This window comes from Onychomys torridus, chromosome 5 (assembly GCF_903995425.1).
Source record: "Onychomys torridus chromosome 5, mOncTor1.1, whole genome shotgun sequence".
Lineage (NCBI taxonomy): Eukaryota > Metazoa > Chordata > Mammalia > Rodentia > Cricetidae > Onychomys > Onychomys torridus.
In genome coordinates, this window is record NC_050447.1 from 52,164,535 (window position 1) to 52,184,048 (window position 19,514).

The 19,514-nt window shown below is 38.0% G+C and overlaps 1 protein-coding gene and 1 pseudogene across 1 annotated transcript in view; one reads left to right on the plus strand and one right to left on the minus strand.

Annotated features, from left to right (window-relative positions):
- Positions 1–19,514, plus strand: part of Sugct (succinyl-CoA:glutarate-CoA transferase) — a 668,818-nt gene that overhangs the window by 561,610 nt on the left and 87,694 nt on the right.
- LOC118584353 lies at positions 14,331–15,965 on the minus strand (annotated as a pseudogene).

Below are 19,514 nucleotides of genomic sequence, written 5' to 3' on the forward strand. Positions count from 1 at the left end.
CAGTCAGTGCAGTAACCACTTATTCTTTCCCATGATAGAGATCTTCGGTGCTGTGGGCTCCTTCACCTTGTCCTGTTCCTGTCATCTTTTTTCTTCTCTTTTGATATGAAAATAGATGTTTTTGAAATCAAAGTATAGTTAAATTTAAAGACTAAATGACAGCAATTGAGAAAACTATCCCCAATCTTACCTGTCAAAAGAAAAGCTAGGAGTGACCAGGGTTTCTATTATTACTCCTCCATGAAGTTCAGTATGTTGGTCTTCACAAGGAATTTGATGTGAATTTGATACAAGAATGAATGTTGAGATAAGCAGCTTCTTCCCACGGGAAAGGTCTTTCACATGACATTTTCAAAGGCAAAGGAAAAGACAATAATGTAACTTTCTTGGGTGGGCATTTGGACTTGCAGATTCTTTGGGGGTTATTTCTTCAACTCTATGTATGCCAGAGATAACCTGATCAAAAGCCTAAATGTTGAACTCTACACAGAAATCAAAACAAAACTGAAATAAGGACACAGGAATGCTGAAGGATGTAGGACTGAAAGCGTTTGTTCTCACCTTAGCAGGCGCATTAGATGCATTTTGGTATTGATTCTTCCATTCTTGGCATATTAGCTAGATCTAATTTTCATTTACTACCCACATAAGTCTCTTTCTGGATAAGACATATGTACTTTCTAGTGGGTCTTTGTTATAAATTAAATGAAATTTACCATTCAAACGTATTAGAGAAATAATAAAATACATAATAAAGAGAAAACTTTAAGACTATCTTCCACTTCCTACTTGCATGTTGAGGAGTTTAGGTAAATAATCAAGAAGTTACATTATCTTCATATCTAGGTTAGTTCCCCAGAGGGCAAGCTGTTTGATTCCATCACCCTGTTTATTTCTTGGATGGGGAGTGTGTAGTAGGTAGCCGTCCAGCCTTGGCCTGGAAGTTCCAACCCCCACTGAGGCTTTGGTAATGGTCACGCCCACAAGGCGGGGCTGAGGAAGGAAGCTGAAGACCCAGGATAGAGAGGAGAGGTCTCTCTTGGTTCTGCTACCCTGGACTCTGGAGGTAGACCGAGCAGAGTTCTCCAGAGAACACCACCAGACTGTGCCATACCTTTGCCAGACCCTACAACCTATCCCTTCATTTGTAAGTTAGCCCACAAAATAAACCTCCCTTTTAACTATGTGGAGTGGCCTTAATAATTTCACCAATAGGAGAGTGCCATTTTAGTGGTCATTAAATGAAGAGTCTCTACTTACTGCAACCTTACTAAGAAGGGTCACTGATGTACAAAGAGATGACTATTGGCCTGAATTCCAAAGCAAAATTGTTTCCTCTCACATAAATCTTTAGCATGTTAAGACATATGGAAGACTTCGCCAAAGAAAATGTTATTGGGAAAAAGACTGCTTTTCATTTGAAAGCATTGTATAAGCTGAATGGGTGGCAAACATCTGTTATCCTAGCTATCAGCAGGGTGAGGTAGGATTGTGAGTTTAAGGTCAGCCTGGGTTTTTAGCAAGTTTTATACCATTTAGAGAAAGCTAAATTCTATCTCAAAAACTGGAAATGAATAGAGTTTAAAGTAAAAGATCATAGTTGAATTTTGAATATACAAAGAGCATCATGTTAATATTGAAAAGATGTTGGTAGAGGTAGAAGTAGGAGTAAAGGGTTAAATTAAAACCTTAAGAACAAAACCAATGAGTCATATGCAATATCCCACTTACCACAACACCCCAAGCCTTAAGGAGGTTTTGGCATTGAGCTGGGTCTGTGGGCCTCCTTGTTTATCTCCTTAGCTTGAGCTATTGCTGTCTTCTGTGTGCTTGTTACATATCTGTCTTAATGAAATCATGTCTACACGTTGTCATGACTTTATCTGGCTATGGAATTAGCAGTCAGTGTGTTTCTGGGCTCAGGTTTTGAGTATGATTAAGACATCACATGGAGGGGGAATACAGACAGGCCTAAGAAAGCTCCCCCAGTGTTTCCTTCACCTGGACGTTACATAAGTGACAGAGGGCTGTGTTACTTGCAGAGTGGGAAGCCTACTTACTTTACCCTTTTTAAAAGTTATCCTAAGATAAACCCCAAAGTATTTCTTAAAAGCTGTGATCTTTATGGACAAGTAAGCAAAATCCTAACTTTAAGTAAACTAACAATTAAGAAATAATGTCAGTTAATACGAACAGCTTAGGAATGTGAGGAAATACTCCCTCATGCTGTGTCTACAGACAATCAGAGAAGGGTCACCTCAGAGAAACTTCACAAGGTTGAATATGTATTCCCTTGGTTGCTGGAGCTTTGGGATAATGTGTGGCATTTCACCTTCTGTTGCTTTAATATCATCAGTGTTTTTTATTCTTTCAATATTAAAAGGAAAACGCCGTTCACTATATTTCATGAAACTTCATTAAAAAATCTTTCTTATCTTTTTTATTTAGCCATTTTTATATATTATGGTGGTTTGAATGAGATGTATCCCCCATGTGGTCAGGTATTTGAAGACATGGCCCCAGTTGGTGGCACTGTCTCTTGAAGTTGTGGATCCTGAAAGGGGTGGAGCCTTGCTGGAGGAAGCATGACACTGGGGGGAGGGGCTCTGAGAGCTTTAAACGTTGCCTCACTCCCAGTTAATTCTGTCGGCTTCATTCTTTTTTAAATTATCATTTACTTCTTTTTATTTAACATCCTGACTGCAGTCTCCCCTCCCTCTCTTGCTTCCATTTCCTCCTCCACCTCTTCTCCATCCTCCCCCTCAATCCACTCCTCCTCCTTATTCACTTAGAAAGGGGCAGGCCATCCAGGGGCATCAGCAAAGTATGGCATATCAAGCTACTGTAAGATCAAGCACCTCCTCCTATATTTAGGCTGGGTAAGGCAGTCCAGCATGGGTGTTAATGGCATCACTGCTGTCGAGTATTCAGATCTGGAGATGTACATGTGAACAAGATGTACATGTGAACATTTTCTAGGTAGCCCTCTTTGTATGGTGTCTGTTTCAGCACTTTTTTCTATGCTTTGTTTTATTTTCATGTCCATTTTGTAGATGGAGAAAGTAAGACTTACTGAGTGTTACTGCAGTGAGCAGAAGCCAGTGAAGCAATCCCACCACAACCCATCTCTGAAACCTACCTTCTTTCAGAAAGGAGAGTTGAGCCTACCATCCAGTTTTGGGCTTTTGGAGTTTAGCCTCCATTTAAAGGTAGCTAAATGTATATTAAACCTCTATTTTAATTTAATTTTATTTAGAATCAGCTTAGAAAATTATTTAAATACTGTTTAGAAGTCAAGAATTGAAGCTTAAATTGAGCACACCTCCTCTGAGGATTGTTTGTGTTTTACAAAGTCTGTAATTGTCTTGCCTTTTTTTTTTTTTTTTTAAGGCACCAGAAAATGTACTGTAAGGCGACTTTGATATTCTCAAGAGCACGGAAGTGTAAATGCACCAAAACATGTGGATTACATTCTCTCCAGTTGCCTCGTTTTCACACATTAACAGTCTGTAAGGGAGGAAAACAAAAAAATGTTTGTGATCTATATGTGGATTCCACTCATCAAAAGACCTACCATGTTAACACTACTACCCACACTTACACCATAATTTTTGTCTTTTCAGTGACCTCTTCTAGTCCTGGGGCTGTGTGGGCAAAGTTCCAGTTCCTCACATGGGGCTGGTTTCCTTTCACAATCAGGCCTTGATTTCCTTTACACAATGGTAATTGCAGTGTAAACAATGCTTTATCCGTATAAGAAAGCTAAAGATGATTATTTCCCCCTCCAAGCCTTTGTTTGATAGAATAACCAGAATTAGGATAAAGAAATGATAAATCAGTGACAATTACTGAATGAGAAAGTGGAATTGTGCTGGTCAGAGAGTGTGGAGGAGTGGGAGGAGTCCGTGGTTAGTGAGTGGAGTTTGGGAGGATGAAAGGTATCAGAGATGGATACAGTGACTGTTGTACAACAACCTGAGTGCACTTGGTGCCACAGGACTGTGCACCTGAGGTACTCATTAAATGTTGTGTCATATACATAAATTTTCCTAAAGTATGATTGAAATTAAAAATTCAAATATTTCAGAAAGTTATTGGTTTGCTTCTACTTTTATATATGCATGTATTATACACATATGGTGTGTATTTAAGACAGTGTAGACTGTGTGTTATACATGTATGGTATGCAGTTAAGACAGGGTAGACTGCATATGCTATACATGTATGGTTTAAAATTAAGACATAGCAAACTAGAGAGTATAAGAGCTCAAAAAGACTTGAAATCAAAAATTAGCTTTATAATATACAGTTGAAAATATTAATCTACATTATCTCAGTGACATCCTCCTTATTTGTAACAAGAAGGTCAAGTACCTTGTTACCGCTCATAATAGTTAAATAAAAATATATCAAAGGACTCAGAACATAGAAGGAGTAAATAGAAGTACACTGTTGAATATTCATAAACTCAATATCTACTGTAGCAAAGAGTCTTAAAAGTGAAACTAGCTACATTGTATTTTTTTGTCACTAAATATTAAAGTAAGAACTATGGTAAAGCACATAATTTCTTTGTCTAACAAATGTTTATCTAGAATTTGTGAGGTGCCAAGTGCTATCTAACAGGCAGTCCAGTACAAAGGGAAATGTGACAATAATGAATCAGATGACCTGCCATGTGGCCAAGGAGAGACCAAGATTCACCACAGGTAGCTAAGGCCAAAATGGACCTTTAACTGCTTTCCTATTAGAAGGTCTTGAGTAGGTATTTTGTGAATAAAGTTAATGGAGACTGTGTGTCATGAAGCCCAACACAAAGTTATTCTGAATAGATCATGCAGATAAAACAGTACTTCAGAGATCACACCACAGAGCAGAAGAACACCTGGAGAGGACATTAGAGGAGGACCATGACACAGCCCAGCATTTCCAAAATGTTCCCTGGAGGAGCCCACAGTTCCTTGTAACAGTCAGCAATATTAGCCTCCCCACCAGGTGACCATACTGTTAAACATCTCTGGGAACCCTGTGTTAAACAAAGGTCGGTGGATTTTCTTGTCCTCGTTCTTCTCTCAGAGCCACCATCCTTTGACATGCTGCAAATTTCTAGACAGGGTAATGAGTGTCATTTACTTAACTTTAGTTGACAATGGAGACCTTTGAGCTCTTCTGAAGAGCCTGAGAAAAAGTGAGTTGTAGGTCATGCCACTGGGAACATGAGTCCTTTGGAGCCACATGAGACAAACTGTAATGGAATTTATTAGAGCAATTGGCTAGTGTGTACTAACAAAAAGAGGAAAAAGCTCATCAAACTGGTTGCTTAAGTTTTCTTTTACTTTGTAGCTCAAGGGACCAAGGATTCCGAGGACTGTTCAAAGGGGATGTTTTCTTCCAAGAGGGTGGACTGTCATGCACACTGGTCAATGAGGAGCTCACCTAGGGGGTCTATGTATCTTAGAGAGCATGGTAATAAGGGATGGGCTCAGCTCCCTTGAGAGCCACAGTTAACAAGGAAAGGCTTTAAAAGTGAAGTAGGGCAGTGCTGGAGTGCAGAGCAGAAACAGCTCACACGGTGATGCTCTTGCACTAGAAGCAAAAACTCGCCTGGAATCTAAAGAAATTGCTTGAAGAGAAAACATGTCCTTTTCATTGAGCCTCAGCAATGCCACACTAAGAGAATTCTGCACAGTTGTTCATGCTCCAGCTCTGAAAATGGAGTTGATTAAGTGGAAAGCAACTTTTAAAATGTGACAAAGATGATGAGGTGATTATAGGGTAGGATTTAAGTGGCAATATGTGGAGAAATTAAGATGCATGACTGAGTAGCAGTGACAGTGTGGTATATGATGGCTGCCTATAAATCCCCAGTTAATTCCCTAATGTGGCAAATGAGAAGAAACAGACTTTAACCTCCAAGAAGGAAACCTGAAGTATATTAGGCAAATGACATTTAATAGTAAGGGTGATTTGACTGTCATTGTGTGGGAAAACGAGGTGAGTTATTTGAATAGGACTCAGGATTATACTTTTCCTATATTCTGGTGTCAACATAGTATTTTTCCTATAAAAGGATGCACAATTTTTAAGGTTGGTTTGAAGCAAAACTTAAAGACTAGAGAAAAATGTTTAATATGCTGAAAAGTATTGTGAACTGGTCACAGTGCAGAGTCCTGCTTCAGGAATCAAGGCATGTTTTCCTATAAACTAAACTACAGCATAAGCTTTAGTGATAATCTACTTTGTTGTGAGAGTTATGAATGTGAAGATATGTCTTGTAAAGCAAATCATAATAAAGACATGTACCATAAAGGATGCTTAATAAAACTAGCTAATGATTAGTGAGCATGGCCATGCTGTAGATTCCTTACAAACATGCCTTACATCAAGCTGTCAGAAGATAACACTCTAAGAGAGGCACTCACAGTCTCAATTTATAAATGAGTAAACTAAACTGCAAAGAAACTCAATAACATGGCTAAGGTCAGTCATGTAGCTAGACTCTGCAGCCAATTCTGAGTTCATAAAGGGATCCATGCACACTGAATGTAACACCCTGCATCCTCTTGAAGGCATTTTGCATATTCATTTATGTGGGCTTGAAGACAAAGGCTTAGTATACATAGAACAGTCCTGAAAGTGCAGTGGTTATTTGGTGTTTGAGCATGAGTGATCACTAAGTGGGTTACTCAGAGTTACCTCAGATAATACAAGGACTTAACTTGCTTGTATTATCTGGCAGCTTGTAGCAAGTTGCACATGAGTGAGCTGGACAAGGCTGTGGCCCATTGACTTTGTGCCCCTGAGCATTCAGAGCTGATATCTGGATGAGCACAGACAGATCTCAAAAATAGAATTCAGATTTGATTATAATTTCTCTTTATGGTCATTGAAGATTGTGTTAGTTCTCTTGCCTTGTGGACTTCAGATCTATTTTTACATAAGCAGAAATGATCCATTCTTTAAGATCACTGCATTGTTGGTGGCATTGCAGAATGTCCCAGGAAGAGAGGGAATGGGGCCAGTCTTAAAGGAGAAACTCCACATAGGCCTGCACATTTATACATACAAGCCAAAGCCACTAGCTGTTCCAAATCACCCCAATTATGCAGTGGTTAAGATAACAAGGGGTGATTGTTCTAGAAGTTCTTGTGAGAAGAAAAAAAACAGTCCCTGCTGCCCAAAGTGTCACCCTGTTCACAAACTTGTAAAAGATCTACACTTTAGCACATTTTTTTGTTTCAGTAAGAAAGTCCCAATTCTAAGCATGGAAATGACCACTCACATTCCAGCCTTCTCTCAGCGTAACACTGAGGAGTATTAGCCTTGAATAGAAAAATAAATAAATACTATTTTAAAATTTAATTCCATTACTTATTTACATGACATTTGAGGCAAACTGCCCATCATTGTCACTGTTACCTCAGTCACCATTTTTAGCCTTAGCCCTCATAACTGACTGCTTAAGTCTCTTGCATTTATGAACACATTTAAAATTGGACCCATTCAGTTCTATAATGGGCCCTTAGCAAACATGATATATTTTTAGTTTGGCTAGCTCTTTTATGCTCTCATCTTTCCTTAAACTATATAAATGGCATATTAGTAGTGATGGAATGGCTAGATCTAATAGAAAAGTTGAAAATACTAAGTTAAATAATTCTTCTAGACTAAATCAAGAGAGTAGGGTATGCTTTTTGAAATAAAATTAATTGGAGGTGTTTCAGTGTATGGGACAAGCTAGGCATCTTTGCTGACTCCCAATGAGATTAGTTGTAATATAATTTCATTCTGTCACCAATGGATACAGCATCTGATGTGGTCCTACATGTCACACTGAGGCTGGGGCTCATATCAGCCTCATAAGCTTATTTGATTTATTATTCCAGTGTTGGAGGATCTTCACCCTTCCAGTACCTCCAGTTACACTCACTGTGGTGTGGTGATGATCTCTCATCTTTGTCAGTGCATAGCAATAATCCTCAATTTGTCAAAAAGCATGAATGGAAGTTTATTCCTTACTTCATGTTTTATAGCTAACATGACTCAGTATCAGCTTTCATTAACTAACTTCCCTCCATTTGTAATGAATTACAGATGGGCAATTTTTTTTTTCTGATTTTTTCCCCAAAATCTTTAGTTATGAAATTTTGCAGTAAATTGAATTCAGAGAATGGTTATTATATATTTGTTGTTAAGTCAGATTAGAAATATAGAATCTACAAGCCAGAGGATGCCATTCCAGCTGAAATCCTAAGATACTCTCCATTGTAAGTGGGCTATTTTAATTAAAAAACAAAACAGACAAGACGTTTTCTTGGAGATGCCTCTTGGCTTTTGTGCTCTCAGTTTTCCTGCTTTGAATCTTAGTTTGACACAAGTACTTTAAAAGTGAGCTCCAAACTGTGTGCTTTTCCTGAAACAAGCAAACTAAGCCAGTGCTTATGTTTCAAAGTCTTCTCCTCACTTTAAGAAATCGAGTAATTATTAAGCCTTACAGGAAACTAACTACTCATAGGGGATAATAATTCAGGCCTGTAATCCCAGCAGTAGGGGGCCTGTGGCAAGTTCAAGCAGTTCAAGGCTAGCCTGGGCTTGCACAAGAAGAATTTGCTTCTCCCACATCACAAATACTCTGACAACAGGGTCCTTGAACCTGTGAATGTATAGGTTGAAACTGGCTACCACAGGATCTCTTGTTCTCTGACTTTTGATAAGTCTGGTTTTCTTCAATGGTCTCCATTTATGGAAATAGAAGGGTTTTCTGTTTGTTTGCTTGCTTTGTTTTGTTTTTAAATGAAGTGATAACTGCACTTATTTGGGGGTATAATAATAAGTATTTAGGATGTAGTTAGGGATTATGCTGGTTTGGTAAATTGGTGGTTGTAGGTTCTCTTATTAGATGCATGACTTCACTACCCCTGCCTGGGTAGTCTGTCTAGTAGCAGACATGATTTCCCTCTTGTTGAGTGAATGCATATTAAGTCCAATTAGAGAGCTATGGCTATCACCAAGGTAAGTGTGCCACTGCTGCACACTTGGGTTATCCTGCCATGCTACTCATTGTTGTAGTTCACAGGCATCATCTCTGGGTAGGACTAATGGTTGCTCTCCTCCCTGGGAAGCTTTTATGATATATATTTTTTTAACTTTCTGTTATCAGGAAAGCCAGTCCTCAGAGAGATTTTTGTTGAAAGCCTAGTAGAAGTATGCTGTGAATCCATCTGGGCCTGAACTGTTTTTAGTTGGGGATTTTTTATTTCTGCTTTAATCTCCTCGTTTGTTATGGGTCCATTTAGGTTGTTGATCTTGCCTGGGTGGTTTGACTGAGTCTAGAAATTTGCCCATTTGTTGTGGTTGTCCAACTTAATGAAATACAGGTTTTGAAAGTATTTCCTTAAAATATTCTGAATTTCTTTGGTGTCTCTTGTAACCTTTTTCTGTTAATTTCTGAAGCAGTCGATTTGGACTCTCTCTCTCTCTCTCTCTCTCTCTCTCTCTCTCGTTTTTTTGTGGGGGAGGTTTTTTTTTTTTTTTTTTATTAGTTGGGTCTGTTGATCTTGTTTAGCTTCTTAAAGAATCAGCTCTTAGACTTACTGATTCTTTGTGTTGTTTTCTTTGTTTCTACTTCAATAATTTTAGCTCTGATTTTTTTTATTGCTTGTGGTCTATTAGGTTTTGGTTTGGGTTTGTTCTTGTTTTTCTGAATTTTTGATCTTCATCATTAAGTTATTTATTTATGCTCTTTCTTAATTTTTACTGTAGGCACTCAGAGCTATAAATTTCCCTCATCAGACTGCTTTTAATGTGTCACAGAGGTTTTGTTTTGTTATGTTTTCATTTACTTTCAGGAGTTTTTAAATATCTTTCTTGATTTCTTCTTTGCTGCATTCATCATTCAGTAATGAGTTGTTTAATCTTCATGTATTTGTGTGCTTACTAGAGAATTTTTGCTGTTATTTTTGAATTTTATTGCATTATGTTTAATATGATACAATAAGTTTTGTTTTGTGTTCTAGGATGTGGTCTATTATAGAGAAGTTTCTGTGTGCTGCTGAACAGAACGTATATTCTTTGGTGTTTGGGTAGAAAATTCTATAGATATCTATTAAATCTACTGGTGTATGATGTTAATTAATTCTAATGTTTACCTGCTTACTTTTGTCCACTGACAGGTCTATTGTAGAAGGTGATATAATGAAATCACCTACTGTTAATAGGTTGATATTAAGCTGTGTCTTTAATTTCAGTAATTCACTTTTTTTTTTTTTTTTTAAATGAAATTGGGTTTGCCAGAGCTTGGTATATATCTTTAGGATAGTACTGTCTTCTTGGTTACTTGTTTCCTTGATTAGAATGAAGTGTCCTTCTTTCTCTCTATTCATTAGTTTTTGTATAAACTCTATTTTGTCAGATATTCAGATAGTAATGGCTGCTTTCTTCCTGTTCTCATTTGACTGGAAAACTATTGTTCATTATTCTGCTCTAAGGTTATCTTTGAAGCTGAGTTTCTAAGACAACAGATAGATGGATTTTTATCTCCTAATCTATTCAGCCTGACTGTGTATTTTGATAGGAGATTTGAGGCTGTTATATTTAAAGTTATTATTAAAAGGTGTGTGTTCATCATAGTCATTATGTTTTTGAATTTTGGCTTTGCTGTTTATGTTTTTAGTGTTAGTTTGTGTTTTGGTAATTATATCTCAGTTTTCTTTCTAAATTCTCTGGACTGTGCTCTTTTCCCTCCTCAGTCTGAACTATTGTTTCCTGTATTTTCTTTAGTTTCAGTTTGTTGGATAAAAATATTTTAGAATATTTATATAATAGAAAATTTTTCTCTTTTAACTATGTTGGATAGTTTTGTGGGGTACGTTGTAGTTGGAGAGCTTCTCTCCAGCCTCTGCCAAGCCCTATTAGTCCAACAACCCACTTATAAAATAAACACACAGACATTCGTATTATTTAAATTGCTTGGCTGTTAGCTCAGGCCTACCATTATCTAGCTCTTACTCTTATATTTAGCCCATTTCTATTAATCTATACATTGCCACGTGGCTTGTGGCTTACCAGTACCTTACATCTTGTTATGGCAGCGGTTGGCCATATCTCTCTGCCTTCACCTTCCACTTCCCAGAATTCTCCTTTCTCCTGGTCACGCCTATACTTCCTGCCTGGCTATTGGCAATCAGCATGTTATTTATACAGATCAATATCCACAGCACTTCCCCTTTTCTTTTTTTTTTTTTAAAGGAAGGTTTTTAACTCTTACATAGTAAAATTACATATAACAAAACAATTATTAAGCAAGAATTACAGTTACAATATTAGGGAAGATATCCTATCTATCTTATATTTGTGAGTCTGAGGTTTTTATATCTAACATATCTTTTATCATAACTGAGGAAATTATAACTATCTAGTCTTTATATTATATATGTAAATTATAACTATCTAATATATATTGGCATGTAATCTTTTAGAACTTGGAAGTCATTGTTTCAGGCATCTCCTGACTTTTAGAGTTTCCATTGAGAAGTCAGTTGTCATTCTGCTTAGTTTCCTTTATATGTAACTTGTGTTTTCTCTCTTCAAGTTTTCCATACTCTCTTTCTTCAGTATATTTAGTATTTTAACTATGATGTGTATCAGTGGGTTTCTCCTATGGTCTTGCCTATGTGGTGTTCTGCGTACTTCTTCTATCTGTTTGGGTATGTATTTTCTTAGTTTCAGGAAGTTTCGTCTATGTTCTTGTTGAAGATCTGGTTTATGCCATTAACATGGAATTTTCTTTTTATCTATCATTATAATTTGAAGGTTTGTTCTTTTCATAGTGTCCCATGTTTTTTTTTTTGTGTGTTTTTTCTTGTGTTTTAATTTTTTTATATTCTTTGCTTATTTCATCTAGATCCTCTACTTTATCCTTTAGTTCTAATGGATTCATTCGACTTGTAAGTCTATTCCTTGAATTTTCTATTTGGGTTATTGTGGTTTTTAATCCTATCTCAGTTAAACTTGAGTTCTTTTTAGTATTTTGATCTCTTTATTGAATTCTGTTTTAAAATACTAGATTGTCATAGTCATTTCTATTGGCCTTATATCTGTGTTTTCTTGGACATTTATCCTCCTTTAGTTCATTCTCTTCAAGTTTATTAAACTTTTTATTTGTCTTCTTTGAATTCTTTGGCAAAGTTTATTATTTAAAAAAAAATCTCTGTCCTGTGGTTCATCTAAGTAATTCCTATTGCTGAACATTTCTATAGGACTGGTGAATTTGGGGTGGGGGTAATGATGCCTTGATCTTTTATGTTGTTGGTATTTTTGCAATGAGATCTGGGAATGTGGATTTGTTTTGTTAATTCTGTTGTCCAATATGAACAGACCAAATTTGTGGCAGAACACATAATATTTGAGCTGAGTTGGGCCTAAATGTTGAATATGGCTTAAGTGGGATTAAGTTAGATGGACACATGGGGGCTGGATTGATGTGCAGGATATGTGTCCTGGTCCAAGCCTAGAGTTTAGGGGTAGATTTGGGGGTTAGAAGGAAGGATGAGATAGACTCACTCATCTAGACCCTGGCAAAAGATGTACAAGATCTGACTGGATAGAGAGATCAGATGTGGTATGGGTGAGGGGCAATGTAAAGTGTTCTAGTGTTAGCTTAGAAATTGGAGGTAGTACAGGGAGTAGTGGCCAGACTGTGCCAGAGAACTAAATATGGGGCCTGGACTAGATCTGGGGGTTGGGTGGTTCATGGAGGGCTGTATAAGATTGACTGAACCAGATACATTCTGGAAAGGATATGTAGTGTATGGCTTGTGGAGAGGTTGGATATGGTCATATATTTTCCTTTTATGTAATATGTGATCACTGTGCTATGAGTTTGTCAGTGCTAAAATGTTCTGTAGTTCAGAGAAATCCAAAGTCTCAGAAAATTCTTTACGTTCAAAAAGAATTTTACCTTAATGAAATTAATCAGAAATTAGACAGGGAAATATATGTATGATTATTATTCATTTTATTTAAATATTCAGATTTCTGTCATTTTTCTAGAGGTGTATTACTCTTGCTAATTAACAACTTATTTACCATATCTATAGAATAAACAACACCTGAAAGGGAATAAACTAAAAAGGAGATGATATTCTTAAAATTTTATAGTCTACCAGAAAAGAGAAATTGAGTTAAAATAGTTATGTATTACAGTAAGTGTGACTTAATGAGCACATGAATCTGAAAACCCATCCCTTCTGTTATTTTATGGGAAACTTCCACAAGTTACCCTTTCATGTTTATAGTCATTTTCCACTTCAAATATCATTAGAGGATGAACAATTCACAAAGTAATTTTCCACTTGCTTCTGAAAACAAGGGTGACTGTCCAGATTGCCCATGATTGTCTTGATCTGTCTGTCAACACACAAGTCTTAATAGTTACCCTTTAGCCATCAAAGAATCTGTCAACTTCAGCAAGCAACTCTAACAATAATATATATTTTCCTGCTTATCTCCCTTCCTGACTTTACAAACCAAATTGGGGGGGGGCAGGGAAGAGAGTATTGTTTTTCCTGCAGTTTGGTTTCCATATTCTGCTGGCTACCACATCGAATTCAGCCTGTACTCAAGCCTTGCACCTTTGTTTTAAGTTCCTGTGGTATACAAATCTAAGTTTATCTTCTTTGTATGACCACCTCTTTCTGGTGTTCTTCCTCTTCCTTCTCCTCTCCCACTCATTCTTTTGATCTTTTGTGTTCCTTCAATGAAGATTTACAAGTTTGTGTTAATAAGCACTTCAATGAATGGCTGAGGCCATTGCCAAACTGTCATGGTAGGTGATGACTAGATCACCACAGCTTAACCAAATGCTAATCTTTTTTGAAATATTTTTAGTCTAAGGAATTTTTACAAATCAACTTTAAAAAACATTTTCTCTGCTTATTAACTGATAAAAATTTAAAAAAATTATTTTCTTCTGTTTCTGAACTCATTACCATTTTTTTACACTTGTATGTGATGTCCTTATGGACCAGAGGCATAAGGATCATTTTTTCTGCATATGTAGTTTTTTGATTAGTATCTTTCACACTTCTTTCAGTGCATTGTATCTTTTAATGCCTCTTTCTAATTTATGATATGTTTCCCTCAATGTCCTATTTGCTCAAACAGTACTGGGATAGTGATAAGAACTGTTTTTTGTTTTGTTTGTTTGTTTGTTTTTTAGAAAAACTGACCAAATAATCTTAAGTTTTATTTAAATAACTTCTAGTGAGAACACAGCAGACTAATCAACCATTTCCTCATCACCAATTTACCTCATCAGGGAGGTATGCCTCTCAATGGAGGCAGCCTTGGCCTCAACCCCGACCAGCTGCTGGGGGAGCATCTACAGTGGAGCAAGGGTTCTTGATAGTCTCATCCATGGATACAATAAGGCATGCAGCCTCAGATGGTGCTGTGAGGGCATTGATGCACACCATGGTCAGCTTCCACACAAAGGCCTGGAAGTTGTCAGCAATGTCCTCATTTTTGATGTCCACCCCATACCACATACCCCCCCTGTGCATGCCAAGCCCACAGCTTGTTAAGGATGTTTGTGGCACTAAAGCCAGCATTGTCACATAGCTGTCGTGGAATAATTTCCAGGGCTTTGGCATATGCCCTGATCAACATCTGCTGTGTCCCTGGAATGGTCCTTGAGTAATCCTGCAGGTATTTGGAGAGTTTCATATCAACGGCCCCACCACCAGCCACCACAGAGTCATTCTTGATGGCCCTCCTCACGATCATGCTAGCATCATGCAGGGACCACTCTGTCTCCTCCATAAACTGCTCAGCCCCACCACGGAGGATGATGGTACATGTCTTGGCCTTAGGGCAGCCAGTGAAGAAATGGTACCTCTCGCCTCCAATTTGGGTCTCTTCAAACACCTGGCAGTGGCTCAGCATATCTGGATTCAGAGAATTCACACTGGTCTGGATTGAGCCTCCACAGGCCATCATTGTCCTCTTCAGATTCTCCTCTGGCATGTGGCCAGCACAGAACATGTCCCTATCAGCAAAGTACTGGGTGGCCACATCCCCAATGGGGAGTTTGGACAAGATGACTTTGGCTCCAGGCTGATGGATCTTCTCTAACTTGTCATAGAGAATGTTCCACTCAGCATCAACAATTGCCTGGTAATCCTCCACCATGTGGACTCTGATTTCAGCATCATCTTTTTTTTTGCTTTCAGCTCAAGCTCAACATTTAAGAGGGCGATCTTGGGGTTCTTATACTTCTTGGGCTGCATTTCAAACCCATCATAAGAGAAAGTCTTCTTGAATGCCACACCAGCCACCAGGTGAGAATCCTCTAGGGCTCCACCCTGTACTTTCTTGATGCCAATCATTTTAAGCTGCAGCAACTCATCAAGCATCATCACAGCATCAACCATCTCGGCTAAGAAGGCCTTCTGCTGAGAGATCAGCTTGGAGCTGCTCAGGGCTGTTATTGTACACTTATCTAGCATCTTCCTCTGTTCTACTTTATCTTGCTTCTTCACAGTCACAGCAATCTCTTCGATCTTGTCAACAGCCAGCTGGGTGACTGTGTGGAAAGCTTGGATGATGATCTGAGGGTGCAACCCTTCCTCCACATAGGGCTTCACCTGCTTCAGAAACTCAGCATCCAGCAGGGTCACTGAGGTGGTGCCATCACCAACCTCATCATCTTGGGATTTGACAATGTCCACTAAGGTCTTTGCTGCAGGATGGATGACATCGAGGAGTTTCAGAATTGTGGCCCCATCATTAGAAATTGTTGCCTTGCCTCGACCATCTACAATAAGCTTGCCCATGCCGTGGGGACCCAGTGTAGTTCTTACAGCCTCAGCAACCACCTGGCAGGCACTGATGTTACTCACAAGCTGAGGGATGCTTTGGGAGCTATCAGTCACTTCTTTCAACAGGATAACTGGTGTGGGCATCATCTTGGAAGTGGCTTCAGGGGCTCACAACTTGTCTGTTGATAAGAACTGTTAGTTAATAGCCGGGCAGTGGTGGTGCATGCCTTTAATCCCAGCACTTGGGAGGCAGAGGCAGGCGGATCTCTGTGAGTTCGAGGCCAGCCTGGGCTACAGAGTGAGTTCCAGGAAAGGCGCAAAGCTACACAGAGAAACCCTGTCTCGAAAAAAAAAAAAAAAACAACAAAAAACCACCACCAACAACAAAAAGAACTGTTAATAAAGCGTGGGGCAATTGCTCTAGATGGTTAGCAGCTCTCTGATAGGGAAAACTCATGGTATTTTATGACATCACTTTGCCTGCAGAGATACTTTTTGTCTGTGTTCCAAGAGTTTGTAAATAGTTGACCTCTAAATAAATGAAGTGTTTTTAAATTTTCATTTGAAAATTTGTGTGGAAAATTAAGGTGTGCACCCCTGTGGAGAAAGTAAAGGTCAAGTAATTCATTCCTGAATGTGAACAGTCATAAGGACTCACACAGGGGGCTCAGAACGAGTATTAACTTATCAAATTGCTCCCGGAGGGGTCCTCACTTCCTAGGTCAATTCTTAACACTCCCTGTAGATGTCTCAGACCTCCAAATGCCTGTTTGGTGAATGGACAGAGAAACAGAAAATTAGTGAAAATGGATGGTATCAATCTGCTTTATACAGAAACGTCTGAAACAACCGGCGGGAGGGCAAAGGGCACTACATCAGATTTTAGACTTGACAATCCTGCTCAGTTCTCGGGAACCTAAATCTTTCCTTTGGTACATTTACTTCTTTCCCTAGCTTAAGATTCACCAAGGTTATGTAAGCTTGTGGCTATGTCAGAGTGTTAAAAGTCAGTCTTTTTCTTTTTCCATTTTAAAAAGAGTTAAATGACTATCTCTCTAAGAATCAAAAGGACAACAAACAATTCTAGAAAGTAGCAATATCTACTGGCACAAAATTTATTGCCTGAAGAATGCCTTTGGAAGTGGCAGGAAACACAGAAACTAGCATAATGATATAATTTACATAGAAGAGGGCAGTCAGTAGAACAATGTCTTCTTGTCTGCTGTTTTACCTTTACAGTTATTGATCAGCCTTGTAAAGTTCCCAGATGCTTGTATATAAGTAAACTAATTTATTTTCTCAGTCTTCATTGGGGGCTGGGACAATCACCGCTTGTGTAGAGTTCTGCTGTATTTTGAAATTTAGGTGCTTAATGGGAACCTGCAGGCCAAAGGCATTGTATCTTATTGGGATGTAATTACATTTTCTTGCAGTTATTTCTGGTGCTGATGACATTTATGTACAAATTACTAGGCTTTGAAAGGAGTTAGGAGATTTTATAATATATAGGCTTTCCCCACATTCGCACATTTTCAGTCAACCCAAAATACCACACTGGTGCAATACAATGACTGAGACTTTTTTTTTTCTAAAAGGAAAAATAAAGAAGAAAAAAAAGCTGAACATAGAGAGATTTGCCCTGAATATCAAGAATTGATGAGTCTTAAGTTTTTGTTGCCATTGGATTGTTTCATGTTAATATAAAAGTGAGCGATCAAGTGATTCACAACTTCCCAGTCTCTGGAAGAGCTACAGTTAGAGGCATGTTCCATCAATATGTGGCTTACAGTAACATCTGATACTTTCGGACACTGCTTATCCACTCTGGTGCTTTAAGGGCATTTTGCAGGGGTATTAAACAATGTCCATAAAAGACCTGTCTGAATATCCTGAAATGAAAACTTTTGATAGTACCAGCAATGTGGTTGCTCTCAGAAGAGGCTGCCCTAAGAGTCAGCATGTGCCAATAAGCTGTGCTCAAAATGAGTAGAGTGACCTTGATCTAGTCTAATTACATAAATTATTAAAAAGTGTCCTTTATCTTTCCTTGGTCACAGGTTTATACAGGATTTTTTGGTAGGAGGTGAACTCAGTTTGTTTTTTGACTGGGAAGACACACATCTACAAGCATACTCGGTTGACAACACTAGGAGGTGTATCTGTAATCACCAGTTAACACACTCCAATGCCCTGGGTCACACAATATAAGGTGCTTAATTCTTCTACCTTTCTGGGTAAGTGTTTGTCCTCTAGCGTACAGATTTAAGAGTTTAAGGTTTAAATTGATTAAGGGTATGGATAAGGTCACACAGCTAGTGTGTCAGAATAATTGATATAACTGACAAGAGTCTGGGTTTGAAATCATTCCACCTAACCATGCTGAGGTTTGTTTCTCTAGGAGAAAATATCTGGTCTGGGTTACGTGACCATACCTTATACCTTTTAGAAGGCAAGTCCAACACATTATACAGTCTCTGGCTTAAGTAAAATTGAATGGATTATCTCTGTACTTTATTTCTTTCCATGGAAGTACAAATAAGTCAGGATAGGTGTAGTCTTCTAAACTCATTTAAAGAAGCTGTAACATAAAACCAAGTTAGCATGCATCAGAGGGAGGAGCTCCATGCACATCTGGAATATAGGTAAACCTTTCAAAAAAGGTTCAGCTCCTGTAACTGTTAACCTCATTTCCATACATATTTATAAAGTTTGTCTTCTCCATTATTTATTTTATTGAAGCATAGTCACATTGCTATTCCTTGCCAGATAGTCAATCTCTGAGCCTCCTACTAGAGGCTGTCCCTATCACAATCTTTTTCTCACTCTTTGTAAGGCATTTTCAATTACAGTGAGGTATCTGATACTTGTCCTGTTCTGCCCCTAGGGCAGAAATCCATAGGGGAGGCATGTGTGTTGGGGTGGGGGGGGGTAACAAGACAGCCCTCCAAAGCCTTTCAGTTTTTAGTGTTACTTTATTTTAATGGACACATAGTACAGTACATAGTTATGGAATACAGAGGTATGATACAATGTTTGAATGCTTGTGTTACATAATGATCAAACCAGGGCAATTACTATATCCACCAACACTTATTTGACAAGGAAGTTCTTTGAATCAGTGTATCCTTTATAATCTGTCAAGATATGAAAATTAAAGCAATGAGCATATTTGCTCAGCAGGGAAAAGTTTGCTTATTTACACTGAAATAAATTTGAAGCTTTTCCTTTAAGGAACTGAGCTCTATAGATTAGATCACATATTCAATATATCTTACTGGCTGTTTCTCTGTGATCCAAATATGGTCCTTTCCCACATGAGCAAAACCTGGCCTCCTGGATTTGCTTTGTAAAATTCTTTCAGTTTTTTTTTTTTTTCTGGTATGAATTACTCTGACCTTTTGAAACTTAGAGGTCACAATTTTCATTTCAGACTTATTTTCTCTACATTATGTTATTTTAAATGTAAATACCTCTATCTGAAAGGAATATATGAAGTTGATTCACTTTGTACTCAACTAATATATGCAGTACTCTAAAACAATCACTTGTATATACATTTAAAGGTAGTAACTAAAGAATTCTGGCTTATTTTCTTGCCCTAACTATAGCAGACAGTGCTAATCAATTCAAGCTCTTTCTCATCAAGCCTGTATACTACTTGACTTTAGAGTGGTCTTGTTGGCACAAAGCTCTATC